Genomic DNA, 15,201 nt, shown 5'->3' with positions numbered 1-15,201 from the left:
TGATGCACCTCCATATGCAGTTTAAACTGAATGATTAAAAAGTGAATGTACTTCCTATTGTGGTAATGTTTTTATTTTTTTTACTTCATTTTTATTTACTATTTTTATGACCTCTCCAAAAATTTGCCTTTAGTTTGATTTGTTTCATTCATGAGGTTTTTGTCCTCTTCGGTTCACATAGTATAATACACATAACCATCTTGGTCTTTTCCCTCTTTTCATTTTCCTGTACAAATGAGGGTGGAACACTGAAGAAATGCCATTGCCAGGCTCTTGGTTTTCACCCTTAAGTCCTTACTCGTATTCTCTGTAGTTGCTTTTTAAAAAAGCCATTTTTTTTCAAACTCTAAAATAGCCCTTTTCTTTTGTAAGTGGCGCTGCAGAGTGGCAAGCATGCCTGGCAAAATGGTATTTGGAGGAGGAATGAAAGATTTTAAGCTCCGTAACGGTGGCATTCAATTGCCGTGCATTGCAATTAATGTTATGTCCACCCTCTGTAGGATGCACTACAATCTACAGTTATCAAAAAGGATAAATGTCAAATAAATATACATGAAAATCCACATTTACTAATAATCACTTTAACGCTGTCCTTCTGGCGCTAGAAACAGGAGGCGAGGCCAGATTTGACACCAATGCTGTTAAAAAGCTGACGTCACTGCACTGACTAAGACAGAGAACAGAGAGAGGTGTCACATAGCAAGCCCTCTCCTCTCCTCTCCTCTCCTCTCCTCTCCTCTCCTCTCCTCTCCTCTCCTCTCCTCTCCTCTCTGATTTTAGCAGGCATTTTGTGACATCCAGTAGCCTGCTGGTGTGGTGCTGTTTAGGGGACATGAAGAGCTTTCTAAATGATGGCTAAATTTAACTAAATGACTTCCTCCACTTAGATGTGATATAATGTTTTCCCCCTGCTCCTCTCTCTGGATCTCTCACTCACTGCTCCATCCTTTTTAGTTGTCCTTTTTCTATCCTCTCTGTCCTGACGTGCGATTTCTATTTCTCAGTCTCCCTCCCAACTACTCACCTACCCATTTACCTTGTTCATCTCATTCTGTCTTCTGCTTCAACGTCTCCCTCCTCATCCTTTCGCTTTCTTACTGCTAATCGTTTTGTTTTGTCTACTTTCTACTTGGGGGAAACTGTTGTGTCTAAATCTTTTCTCTCTCTGAAGTCTTAATATTAATAAGGTGGCTTTGCGGGAATTTTATTTTAACATATTTCAGATAAGTCTGTGGCAGTTGCCTTTCTGTCTGTCTGATCGATCAACTTTGTCCGTTTCTGTCTGCAATAATGTGCCTTTGACTGGATGCAGCGACTAATTAGAGGATAGATCTTTTACCTGAGAATTATGGTCAGAAAATTGGAAAAGGATAATTGCTTGTAGCTCAGCAGTCAATGGTGACTCAGGCAGCCAACCAGCCTGTCTTTGTGGTACTCTATTCATCCACTAACAACCTCTCTGCAGTAAAGCTTAATTACCTAATTTATATGTATAAAGTATATCACTCATTAGATTACCATGTACATCATGTTGCCATATAATTATGTCATGATATAATATAATATAAAGTTATGTTAAAACCGTATTTTATGTTACCTTGTCTGCTATATGCAATTACAGTATTAATGAGTTTATCATTTATAAAATTGTAGTTTTACATATTAATGAAACACATTAACCTAATGATACATGAAAAGTCTAATTTAGTTATAGTTTAGTAATATTATTATTTTATGGACCTTTTTAAGCTGCAGAAATGAAGTATAAATTATTCTATTAAACAAAGATTCAGTATTATAAATGAATAGAATAGAATATACTAGGATATAAAAAGTGATATAATGTAATATAATAAAATATTAAATCTCCCCTGAACCAATTAGTTGGCCATCCTAACCTCAGTGGATTGCAACACAACATCACTTCCCTTTGCATCAGCCTCAATTAACAACTTTTTTATTGTGTTCTTGCTGCAGCTGATAGCCCGTCATTCATTTTTCAGCCATGGCAGTGTTCAGCTTTGGGGTATGCAAGAATAATGTAAATATCTCCACAAATAAAGGAAACTGTACTAATGTCCAGCATGTTCACCCTATTTTGTCACATTAATATAATAATAAGGATGATGATAATGATAGTCATGATGATAATAATAATAATCACCTTTTGTGAAAAAAAATAACGTGACCCATAACTTGACTATTTATTTTTCAGTACAAGTTAAAATAGGTGTTAAAGGGAAAACAGTTTCCCAAATGTAACTTTTACATATTGGGAAAATGCTCATTTTCTTTTTTCCCCCAGAGTTAGATAAGAAGATTGATAATCGTTTTATGTCTGTGTACAATACAAAGGTATGGAGCTGCAGCCCAGGGATGATTAGTTTAGCTTGGAAGCTGGGTAAAACAGCTAGCCTGGCAAAAAGCTCTAATTATTGCATCTTGTTGTATAAAACCCAATCATAAACAGAAATGTATTAAAGTCTGGCTAAAGCAAAATCAGTAATTTTGTTCTAATCACATTATACATGTCAGAAAATTCTTGGTGAAAACAACTGTGTAGTACTGAATTGGGAAGTTAGAATGTTAAAACAGTTTTTATCATTTCTGTGTTCAGCTTTTTTTTTAGGGCAGCCTGGAATTTAGGTTCCATGATGCACTGGAGTGTTGTTTTGTTTCCCCTTTGTAAGCGATGCGGTTTTGCTATGTCCCACAAGCTATCTCAGCTCCTTTAGTCTAATAGAAGCTAGAGCTGTAAAAATGAAGGTGATAGTATCGAGTTAACGCAAATTCCTTTTAAGGCCTTTCAATTTTATTTGTGCGTTCTGTAATTTGGGCAGGGGGCTACACCGTAGTTTGGGAAATCAGGACGCAAATCAATGCAGCATTAACGTTGTGGATGACTAGCAGAATCAGTATAGCGCTCCAGGATAACATCCAGGGGATCCCCTAACCCACCATCGGCTGCTTGACTCGGCGCAGAGCAATGAAGCGCAGCTCCGGCCTGATCTACGAGGGGACCTGTGGTGTGCTTAAGGTGTTCCTAGAGCATGTGATACGTGTAAGAGGAAGACGGTGATGGATGTACTGTACGTCTTGAAGAGGCAGGGCCGCACCCCTTACGGCTTTGAAGGTTAAACCTGATCCTGAATAACAAATAAAAGGCTCTTTTAACAGATCAGTCACTCCTGATGCGTTCATGCAGTACACTGTGATGCCTTTCGGCATGAAAAATGCGCCTGCAACCTTTCAGTGTCTATTGCAGCATGTATTAGGAGATGTTCCTAACTGCATTGTGTACTTTGACAACGTGGTAGTCTGCTCCAGTGGGCTTGAGTCACTCGTCCAGTGCAGTACAGAATAGAGAAACTAAGGAGAGGCTGGTCAGAATAAGTGACTTGGTGGTAATAATATGGTGAAAATAATAATAATAGTGATTTACGGATTGGGGGAGAGGTTTCCTTTTATGGGAGGGGGTGTTATGTGCCGTGTTTTGTTGTGATGTTTTGAGTGTTTTCCTTTTTGTTTGCCACGCTATCCAGTAATAAGGGTCTTTCCAGGGTATTGGTAATAAGTTTTAAAGCCTGTTACTCAGAACGGCATTTCTCTCTTTAGATTAAGTGTTATAACATAGGTTGCTCACACCTAATCTAAAGAGAGAAATGCCGTTCTGAGTAACAGGCTTTATTGATGATTGATTATATAATCAATTATTAAAAACATTCAAAAATGTTATTTCTGTTTCCAAAGCAGCTATACACAACACATTATAATCTAGAGTGTTTTTGTGACTTTATACATTAGAAGTGAAATATATTAATGCATTTTAATCTTGATAATCATGAAACCTTGTTTGTTTTCCAGACTATAATGGTACCCACAAAATTTATATTTGTTGAATCCCTAGCTGAGAGGTCTAAGAGCAGCGGCTCGTTCTTTGGCTCAGTGTTTTCAGCGGACATGCCCCCAGCGTTTTAGAGCAGAGACTACTGCTTTTGTTTTCACAATTTTGAAACCTACATTTATATACTTGGCGATTTCTTTAATCATAAAATTGGGTTGAGTTATTAATAACACATTTTACTGTGGTCACTATTCTTTATTCAAGGACAGTTTAGGTTAATTAATTGTGGTGGTGAAAAGTGTTTCTGGTTGTGATGTTGGAAGATTACAGATCTCACTGTCAACTTGGCTGTGTTCTTTGTCATATTTAAAAAAGACAATTGAAAGTAATAATTCTATGAAATATATGGAAACTGCAAAGATACTGCATACCTTGCTTGTGTATAACACAAGTTGATTTGTGCATCAGTTACATACAGTAAGACACATTTCCTCAAGAAGGGAATAAATCTGCAAACCCGGGCTCAGCAGGCTATTTTCAATTTCCACAGTCTGCTCTGTCAACATGACTGATATGTTAATCAGAGTATTATTTATAGTTAAATGTGAAAGTCAATGATTAATGCATCTTATCTAGAATGTTATGCAAATGTGTCATCTGCAGTCTTGTTTTATTGAAACACCGCATAAAAAGTTATGTTGAGCAATATTGGATATCACGGTTTATGATGACTGTGATTAAATGTCTTGCTTGCCAATTGAAAATTATACATTTTTAATTAGTTGTTAATTATATGGTACAATAAAATATTGTCTTCATGGTACAATCCTGTAATTTGCTTAGAGGAAGATGTGTCAGAATTTGCTTCATATGTAGAATCTGAAAGACTCGTACAGTACTTTGGATTGAATTCCTAACTGGTTATTCTATTCAAAATGCAACTGCAACTTCTTTTTGCACAGTTAAAAATACAGTAGTCTGTTTGAGCTAATTTATCATTGCCACTGGTCTCTAGGGTATCTGGAAGAAGATGCACTTTACGAAGTTAGCAAAGTGCATCATGGTGGACTGGAACCTTTGTTACGCTATTTTCCTCCTCATAGCCCTAATGTCCCTAACCATAAACCAATAACATGTATTACCCAAAGAGAATAAGCACAACACAAATACTTTCATACCAAAAAGTCAAAGTGACAATATTCAATTAAAACACACTGTAAGTGGAAAAAACCCTGGACTCTTAAACCAGAGTACCAAACAATAAACAGCTCACATACTCCACCTACTGTGTTACTGCCTCCTCATGACAATGTATTTTTAGCATAGTATAGCAAAGTCATACTACTGTAGAAGAATACTGTTAACACAGCTCTCTTTCTTAAATGTCTCAGGATACAATCTCCTCTTGGTTGTTTGCATTTCTTTAATCACAGTTTGGCGGCGCTACGCTCTAGATACAGAAGGAAGTTAACTGTATACACAATCAAGTAACGTGAGCTATTTAAATTAGCCTGGATACATGGGTAAACGTACCATTGTATCGCCGTGTGTTCATTGTCTACAGCACAATCTTACCCATGATTTCCTCCGTAAACATATTCTTTGTAAATCTTTACAAAGAATTACAAAGAATACAAAAAGGCCTGCATGATTGCACCATCCACATTTCCTTCAATCCTTGCCATTTTCAGCATGTAGTTTGCTAGCTTAAACTTTGTTGTTGTTTCCTGAAGTAATGGGATTTAAGGCCGTTATACAGTAGATGCAGCCAACCTGGTGTTCACAAATGTGACACCATGAGAGCGCTGTAGCTGTTTATATTCCTGCATGGTTGCAACACTAGTTGCAGTCTTCTCCTCAACAGAGGTGGCGCCAATGAGCAAAGTCTACCAACTATCATTTTGACATCACATTGGCGCGCAAGCGTGGATGCGTCGACTGTAAAACGGCTCTTAGTGAACACCAACACACAGAGAGCGAAAGCAGAGGGACATCTTTGCCGAATTTTAGGCAATTATCCTGGGCATGTACTTCCGCTGATCCAGACTTGCTAAAATCCATCACAGAGAGCTTCACAGTCAGCTGTTACATAATTCATTATCTATGGTGCTCTAAATCAGCACCACTATATTTTGAAATCTGTCACGTCGGGGTCAAGGTGAAGAACCGGCACCGGGAGACATGACAGGTCTGTCCGCACGGCATACATGTCTGCCACTGCCACATTTTTAATAGTTTATGACGCATGTCAGAGAGCCTGCCTACTGCAAGGCTTGCAGAACAAAACTGTTGACTCTGGTCTTGTCATCCACTTCTTATTCCCTCTGTTGAGTTCCACTCCACCAAGATATTACAACATGACAGAAGTCGAAGACTCTGGTCAGCTGCACTATTACTCAAATTACAACTGTCAACTTTCATATCCAGTATTTTCTCTTCCTCCAATTCCTTTCTTTTTAATCTTCTGAGCAGCAATGATATAATTGAGATTGACCTGTGTTACTGCCAACATAGCATGTTTTTCTTCATGACGATATGCTTTTAGAATATCAAACATTAGTGATCTGAAAACACACGCACTACTAGATATGATGTCACTAAGGGCTCAGCTGTGAGCTGTAAAATCACTATATCCATTTCACCAATGACATAATCAAGAAATGACAACTGGTGCGTGAATGGAAACAATTACACACCCACCAGGTTCATACAGCGTTTGGTAGCTAGACCGCCCTTGATCTTGATTTTCTCTGCTGAGCATATTGGACAGTGAGTGTAGTGAATATTTCAACATATTACAGTTTCCTTTGTAATGTTTTCTTAGCAGAGATGATTGGTTTCCTTTTATTGTAGGTTGTAACAAAAAGCCTACTCCTTTGTAACTTATTTGTCTAGCTAGAGAAGAATTGTCCATGCAGACTCTTTTGCACAAATAACTGCTAACCAGTCAAGTCAGTGGTTTGCTAATTAATGATTTATCTAACAATTTTTCCATGCACTCTGTCTCCATGAGTACAGGCGGTGTTTTGCTGTAATAACTCACCGCCACTGCAGAAGAATGCAGAACAAGAAAAATAACATTACACGATGTTATACACTCGCATCTTATCACTGACATTCTGCATGACATCTGCTGTCAATCCTGGATTTGTAATATCCAGTGAACAGCAGCCAATTATCACTTTAGTCATAGTGGTAACGCTTTGCTGAAACAAGTCTTCTTGTGTTCAGTTCCTTTGACGTGAGGGATAGCTTCACCATTCCACATCCTGGGCCTTGTTAGCATGTTATTTACCATCAGTTATTTTTGCACATACATTGCAATGAAGATTGCAACATTATTTTGATTAAAAGGTTCACTTTGTGTCGTATACAGTACGTTGTACTCTTCTAAAGGCAAGATTATTCATATCTGTTCCAAATATACCAAACTTTGAGGCAGGGCAAGAAGCCTAGCATTATAATTATAATTAATTATACCGCCACCCCTGGTCCCAGCCTCCCCAATTCCATGCATGCGTTTCTCGACAATGTCCATGTCTTTGTACTTTTAACGCAATGAAATGTAAAAATGGCAAGAAAGTTCTTACTTTTGAACAGTCTTTCCTCAAAGGCATTTATGGTGTTGCACTCGGTTGTACACCAAAAAGTGACTGAAGGAAGTAGTGTGAAGATTGAAGAACGGGTTGTCGAAAGAGAACGTCAAACCCCTTGTTTCTCTTGCGATGCTGCACACCTGGCCAATCACTGTGCGAATTAAAAACCTCCAACATTTTGCTGGAGCTCCTCCCGGGGCTTAAACAACCACAGTACAGGAAAACCTTTCATTTTCTACTTTTCTCTTAATATTTAAAATGCAAGGCTTGAGTCTATTGTACTCATAGTTCTGATGAAAGAAATAGCTTTGACCTCAGTCTTTCCTTCCACTAAATGACCAAGAACGCAAATTAAACTCAGTTTAAACAGTTTGAGTTCTGTGACGTGATGGCTTTTCCAACAACTCTGCACCTTTTATAAGAAGAAGCTATATAGGCCTAGTAGTTCCCATCCAGGATGCTGTATGTGGATGTGGCGTGATCGGTATGCAGCTGACATGTTCTGTCATAGTTATGTTGTCAGCCTACATTTCATGGGCCCACGCGTGACCACATCAGTTATGGTTTCAGAAATATACAGCTTCATGTCTTTAGGATTAAGGGTACATTCCCTGGTTTGTAATTGATAGCATTACCACCAGATACCTTGGATGTTAAACACTAGACATTCAATAGGGAGATTGTTGTCCCCAAGTGATGGGGTCATATATTTCCATCCCCTTCTCTTCTTTTCTGCTTCGCACAGCCAACTTGTCGTCACCCTTGTCACTGATTTACTGACTCGACACACATTTTGTCAGTGACATTAATTCTGAAAAGTGACAAGCAACAAATCAAGCTTCTTTTCTGGTGTATCTAAGAAAATCTCATTGAATGTGTGCTAACGTGATTAATATGCATATTAGCATATGATGGCCTCAAAGCAACTCTTTGCAAAACCAAGTACAGCTTTGAATAGTAGAACATCAACATTGCCTCTTTTCTATGTTCCAAATGAAATGTAACTGTGGCAACACACAGGATGATATTTAGAGAGCTCTGCTACGTATGGACGATGATGATAATTCCAATTTAAGTTGGTTCAAATGTTTGCTTATTATATTGCTGAGTAAAGTGATTATGGAGGTAATTAAGGTGATTGTATTATTGTGCTAAATTGAGTGGATTATTTTACTGATTACAATTTTAAACAGGAAAATCGATTGCATTTCACCTATTTTGTTTTTCTTTTACAAGAGGACACTTATCCTATTATAAAAGGTGACTGTGACGGTGCCCAGGATGTTTTCCCGCAAAATATGGCCACTGCAGCACCATGATAAAGAGCTCACTTGGATGTAAAGTGATTGCTTATACAATTGGCAAGAATGTCATGTTGCTAGCCTACTTCTGGTGAATCCACACATCATAAGATTAGTGATCTGATTTCATGCTATTCTCCTCTCCCTGCCTCCCCTTTTCCTGGCTTTTTCTTTCCTCTCTAGCAAATGCTAAATTATGTATTGTGATTTTGCTTGTTGAGGCAGAGCTCAGAGGTTGGGCAGACGATGGGACTAATACAGTGATGACATAGATTTAAATTAATTTCTCTATAGTGAGAGTTGAAGGACTATCTTTTGTGTGCATGTGCATTATTTTACTTTCCTGCCTGTCCCAACTTTCTCACAACTATCAAAACAATCAGAGATATATTGAATTAAAAAGAGGATGCTCAGATGCGCCAAGGGCTCTGACCTAGAAGAGCGTAACATTTGACACGTACATTATGTTGAGTGTGTCTCGTCTCATGACTGTACCAGTGAGTGATGTAACCACAGTTTTGATGCACTACTCCATAAATCAGTTCCTCACTTACATTTTATATATACAGATTAATGCAATATTTTGACATTGACTGAACAGGGAAATCCTTTTTGCAGCTGTCATTTTGCATTGTATCTCAAAAAAGAGATAGGTCACTGTTGGCAAACATTATGATTAAACCAACCTTTTACATCTTCATTTTACATAACCACCGCATTTAACTGCCATGTTTAGCTTTGTGATAGGAACTCTTGTCAACCATTTTGGGAATGAAAATTTCTCTAATTCGTCACATCAGTGTATAAACCAAGCCAAGTAGTGTGGATGTGAGGATGTAGTAAAACACTTCTACCAGAGTTCTTTGGTAGTTTTATTCTTTTGGAGTAGCATTTGAGCCAGAGCAATTGGGGAGAATGTGTGATGGCATCGTTGTCTTTCTTTTGACGCACAGTTAAGCAACAAAAACCGACATGCATGCATTGTAAACCTAATCCTGAATGACAACATGTCTGAAGAGCTGGTGTTTGCTCCAAGGACACTGGGTGATCAAAGCCTTTTTTTATGCTATGAACTTAAGCTAAGATCGTCATACCTCTGCTCTGCCTCACTGAAACAAGTCTGGAATAATTTGGCCTAAAGCTGCTGTTAGCAAACAGTTTGGAGACGACATTGATCATACTGGACCTTTTTCTGACCTTTTTCTGAACATCAGAACTGTGTTGCGGTTACTTTTGTGGTATTCGGTTATTAAGCTGTCCATGCACCCATTATTAACACAAGGAGAGAGACGTCTAATACAACTGATTTCAGTTCTTGTAATAACATAACAATAACATAACAATAACATGTAATGAACTGCTTACTGTTGGCCATGTTTGATTTAATCAAGTTTCCCCAAGCCTGCTGGTACACAGTTTATATATCTGTTATTATCGGCATGAGATTTTTCTGGTTAAATGTAAAGCCTTTGTTAACTGTCTCTGGAATAGAAAAAAAAAAACTCCAAAAATAACTAATTCATTACATGCTTGGTTAGGCTGCATAAAGGAATACACAGCAGCCCTCTTTCACGAGGCTCCTGTATGTGAAAGGCATTAGGCATTGTACAAATGCAGAGCTCGTCCTTTGTGAATGTGCAACTTTAATCACAAATCATTAGCATTTTGCCAAAAGCTCAGGAGGTCATAAGTGTCAAGTTAAAGTCATCCATCCGGGGCTTTTATGAGTAGGACATTAGGCGGGCCAGGAAATGGTCTCTGAGACAACACACTCAATCTCCACTCTGACCACCAGCTCTTTCCCTTTGATGGAAGACTGAGGGACTTGAGAGGAGAGTGAACAGATGTAAAAACTAATTTGTTCCTGTACCAATACGATTTTTAATGCCAGGAAGTAATACCCGTGGGCCATGTGCTGGCCATGTGCGGTAAGTTGCCACTTTACTCTTTAAATGCAAATGCTTTTTTACATAAATACTGTACACTCGGACAGACCACAATAAACATTATTAAATGTTATATGACTATTAACACAATATTAGGACACATGTGTAATAATTATAAAAATCCATTGGCATAGCAAATATGAAACAAAAGTTATTAAGCAATATGAAAAAAACAAACTCACTTGATCCATCGCTTATAAAAGGAATGATGAAATGTACTGCAGTGCATCTCGTCTTTCTTCCACTGTGTGTGTGTGTGTGTGTGTGTGTGTGTTTGTGTGTGTGTTGTCTTTCAGTGTTGTGATGACTTGGCCAGAATTATAACAACCCACAAATCAATGACCAGCAAAAAAAACTTAAAAACAGAGAGCAAGACACAAACAGACAACCAGAGGAAGAAAAGAGGAAACACCAGAGACAGACAGAGAGTTTATTGGTGACTTTGTCAGGAATATGACTAACCGCAGACTCAGGAACTCTAAAAAACAATGTGGAAGAATAAAATATGAAAAAAACTACTCAGCCTCTGCTTTCAGGCATTGAGGACATTTCCAATTCCATCCCAGCACTAAATCAGCCATCAGCTGAATATATATTACAGGAAATATTATACTGGCATAAGAGGGTCATTCTTAAAGAAACCAATCAACATCCTGTACCATCCCTAGTTTGGGAGAGATTTTTGAAAAGGCTTTCATAGCTGCCAATTCTGTGAATGGCATGGGAAATCCTGTGAGACCACTCCTGTTTCTAAACATGTTCTCAGTTATCTTTGGTGTGTGTGTGTGTCCACCTTGGTTAGTTTGTTCTGCAGGTTATTGCTATGTTGCATCTCTTAACAGAACGGCAGGTATTTTCCCTAATGTATTTTTCAATCATGGAGGGAAATGTCGGGCATTTAGCCAGCCCTTTACTGTGTGTCTCAACCCATTAACTAGCAGCTTAGATGTAACACAGCACACCTCAATTACTAGGTGTCTCTATCCATTACCTGGCAACATAACATATTAGACAGCTTACCTCACTTATGTGTCTGAATTTATTACCAGTCTTTTACTGTATAGAGGATCATTTGGTATCTGCTTGCCTTGTTAGGTATTTGCTTCAAGAGGTAGCATTTAGCTAATAAAGGATGAGAGAGTCTGAACTAGAAGACAAGCCGGGCAATCTTTCTGACTTTATCGATCTAACTTACAATGTCTTTGAGTTCATTAGTAATCACTGAGGACTATAAATACAAATGCTTAAAATGGAAGTGTAAATCTGTCTTTGTGACTCACCATTTATTACTGTTTAGCTATTGTTTAGTTACTTTCAACATTATTAAAGATGATGTGTTTAAACATAACAAAGTAGTATTGTAACTTTCCCTCATAAAGGTACAATAATTTGCAAGTTGGTAAGGTACACTTAAATCAAGCTTTTCGAGAAACAAAATATCACTCTGTTGGACTTGTTGCAAAACTCGTAAAGTGTACAGTGGTGCTACAGAGGGAAGGTTCCTCTTCTTAGATTCCCTAACAAAAAAATCATTGACTAAATACATACCCTGACTGCAGGCAGATATTTTGGGCTGTCATCAAGTTAGTTACGGAATCAACACGGGCTGTACCAAATGTCTTCTCTCAATAAGGAGTGACCTGAAGATTATCAACAACAGTTATCAAGTAAACAGTTTGGCCAGCTGGTCCAGCGGCAGCAAACTGCATATAACACAAATACTTATGTCAGAGTTTGCCATTGTAATTTGTGAGCTCATATTAACAGTAACAGTTAAGGGTCCAGTTATACCATTTAAGAATAAGCACATTTAAAAGACAGTGGCACATGTGCATCCTGACACACACACAGACACACACTGACACTCACAGAGGTACGGTTTAGCTTCAGTCATGTCTTAAGCAAATGAGAAAGAGAAAATGGGTTGGGGATGGAAGAAGTCAAAGGAATGAGGGAGGTTAGGCAGAGAAAGGCTTGGAGAAAGAGATGAAGAGAGAGAGTGAGTGTGAAGAGCAAACAGAGAGAGGTTGAATACAGCTTCCGGGCCCCAGAAGGCCGAGCTCTCAGGCATTTTAATCAATAACTGCAGCTCTATCAAAGGATGGCTGATAGGCCAGAGACAGAGGAACTGTTCTGCACTCCCTGCCTCACGCCTAAGGAGGGTCTCAACTAGGGCTGGGCGATAAGGAGAAAATCAAATATCATATTTTTGACCAAATACCTCAATATTGATACAACAACGATATTGTAGAGTTGACTATTGGTGCTTTTACAAAATATTTACACCCTGAGATTTTTGATAAGTAATCATCAGTAATGTGGACATAATGACTAAGTGGGTAAAGGCAAATAATAAAACAGTCTGGCAAGTTCAGAAAATTACATAACTTTTCTGTCTTGCAGCCTTTAAAACCAGGAAAATACAACACATATGCTATATTACAATATTATGATCTCCAAAAAATCTAAGACGATAGCTAGTCTCATATCACGATATTGATGTAATATCAATACATTTCCCAGCTATAGTCTCAACTAAGGTTGGGCATTGTTTGGATTTTAATCATTCTGATTCCAATTCTGATTCTTCTTTTGATTCCAGTTCTTATTGATTCTTTAGTCCGATTCTTTGAGGGGTTGAGTTAAACAGGTCACATGCCTATTTTCACAAATAAGAGGACATTTTTATTTTGATTCAATGGTGTTTTGGTAGTTCGACCCTGCAGTCCTATGTTGAAGTGTCCTTGGGCTAGACACTGAAAACCTAGAGTCGCTCCCGATGCTGCGCCATCAGAGTGTGAATGTGCGAGTGTTTATCTGATGAGCAGGTGGCACCTTGTACAGCCTTAGCCACAGTTCCTGTACTATGTAAAAGAGCTTTGAGTAGTCGTTGAACAGTCCATTTACATTTAAGAACAGTCCATAGCCATGCAGAGGGAGGGAAAAAAGAGCAGACAGGTAGTGCTTTTCAACAAAAAAATTCTGCTGTTGGTTGTTTTCTGTCATCATGTCACAGACATAACATAAAATATTTTATGGGACTTGAAAGACTGCTGCAGCTCAGATATAAAGACTGTGTGTGCGTGTTTGCGTGCGTGTTTGTTTGTGTGTGCGTACGTGCGTGCCCTTCCCCACAATTCTTTTTCTAAATATATGTATTCTAGAAATTTACAGACATTCCTCGATAGGTTGGCTGGATTCCTGGGTTATACACATGGGAGTTAGTGTTGAAAAATTGATGTGGAAATGAGTGGAAAACAAAAGAACAATTGTGACGTGTGGACCTAAACTTTTGTTTTTATCCATTTGCAATGTTAGCTTATTGTTTTCCCCTGATAGTGTGCTTCTACTGTTTATTAGATAATTTTTCTGAAATGTACGTAAAAGAGCGGCCATTTTACCCCTAATTTGTCATAATTAAATATTTGAGCTGTAGAAGTGCATAACTATAGTACTACAGTATGTGTGTTTTTTGTTTTATTTTTAGTTCAGATAAGTAAAAGATGCTATTTTTTTGTTTTTTTGTTGAAATTATTTTTTTCAACAAGAAAAAAACATTTGTGGCTTAATGAAATAAAAAAAGAAAATAATTAATTATATCCATTATAACCAATGTAATGTATATGTTGAAATTTATTTACATACCCTATTTTGGTAGATTTAAAAATAAATAAATTATAAAGCAGAATTATTTTTTAATATTTATATTTTGTGATCAAAAGGAAAACAATTTAAAACGGACAATACAGACAAACAAAGAGATCCATTAGAGCCAGGAGGTCTCCAGAAGGGGTATAAGCAGACACAATAAAGCAAACCACAAGTACATTATTGTCCATCTCTTTGAATTTATACCATACATTGTAATACAATCTATAGAAATATAGTTGAGTTTTTGTGTGTACAGGAGATACAATTAACAAGAGGGAAATGTCTATTTTTGGCCAACCCAATAATCTAGGATGTTCATCACATGGATGCAAAATGCTTTAAGAAGGAATTTCTTTACGTCCAGGAGAAAGAATTATAGCGACCAATAACTCTTTAGATGTAGCCTAACTTTTACTAAACTAAACTAAATATCCTTTAAATCCAATAGTGCCAACATTTCCTGCAATGGTCTAAAGCAACCAGAAATATCTTATAAGACCCAGCTACCTGGATACATAAATGGTACAACTAAACGGTTGACAATTTTTCATCTTCTCAAGGTATATGTTGTGGTTTGCATTGGTGAAACTTTGTGATGATGCCTGAAACTGGAGGCAGAAATTCAGCCCGATGGGAAGAGGACAGTCATTGATGCTTTAAAGATTGGACTTATGACTTTTACCCTTTTCTTCTCCTCTTGCCACCATGTATGTAACCGGTTCTGTCTTTTTTTTTTGCAAAAATACTAACTGAAACAGAAATGATGTGCCCTGACAGAAAACAATTTGGTTAAAACCAAAGTCAGAGCTACGGATACATTTCTGGAGGGAGACGTACAGGCTTTGTAATTCTCCATGGATTCA

General features: G+C 37.7%; 1 long non-coding RNA gene across 1 annotated transcript; it reads left to right on the top strand.

Moving 5' to 3' along the window:
* The first annotated feature begins 2,548 nt into the window (after nt 1-2,548).
* Nucleotides 2,549-13,394, top strand: LOC117946320. Its single transcript, XR_004657000.1, has 3 exons — nt 2,549-2,559; nt 4,481-4,483; nt 13,211-13,394. It is a non-coding gene; the product is annotated as an uncharacterized LOC117946320 (long non-coding RNA).
* Nucleotides 13,395-15,201: the final 1,807 nt, after the last annotated feature.

This window comes from Etheostoma cragini, chromosome 1 (assembly GCF_013103735.1).
Source record: "Etheostoma cragini isolate CJK2018 chromosome 1, CSU_Ecrag_1.0, whole genome shotgun sequence".
Taxonomy (NCBI): Eukaryota; Metazoa; Chordata; class Actinopteri; order Perciformes; family Percidae; genus Etheostoma; species Etheostoma cragini.
This window is presented reverse-complemented; position numbering and strand designations above follow the sequence as displayed.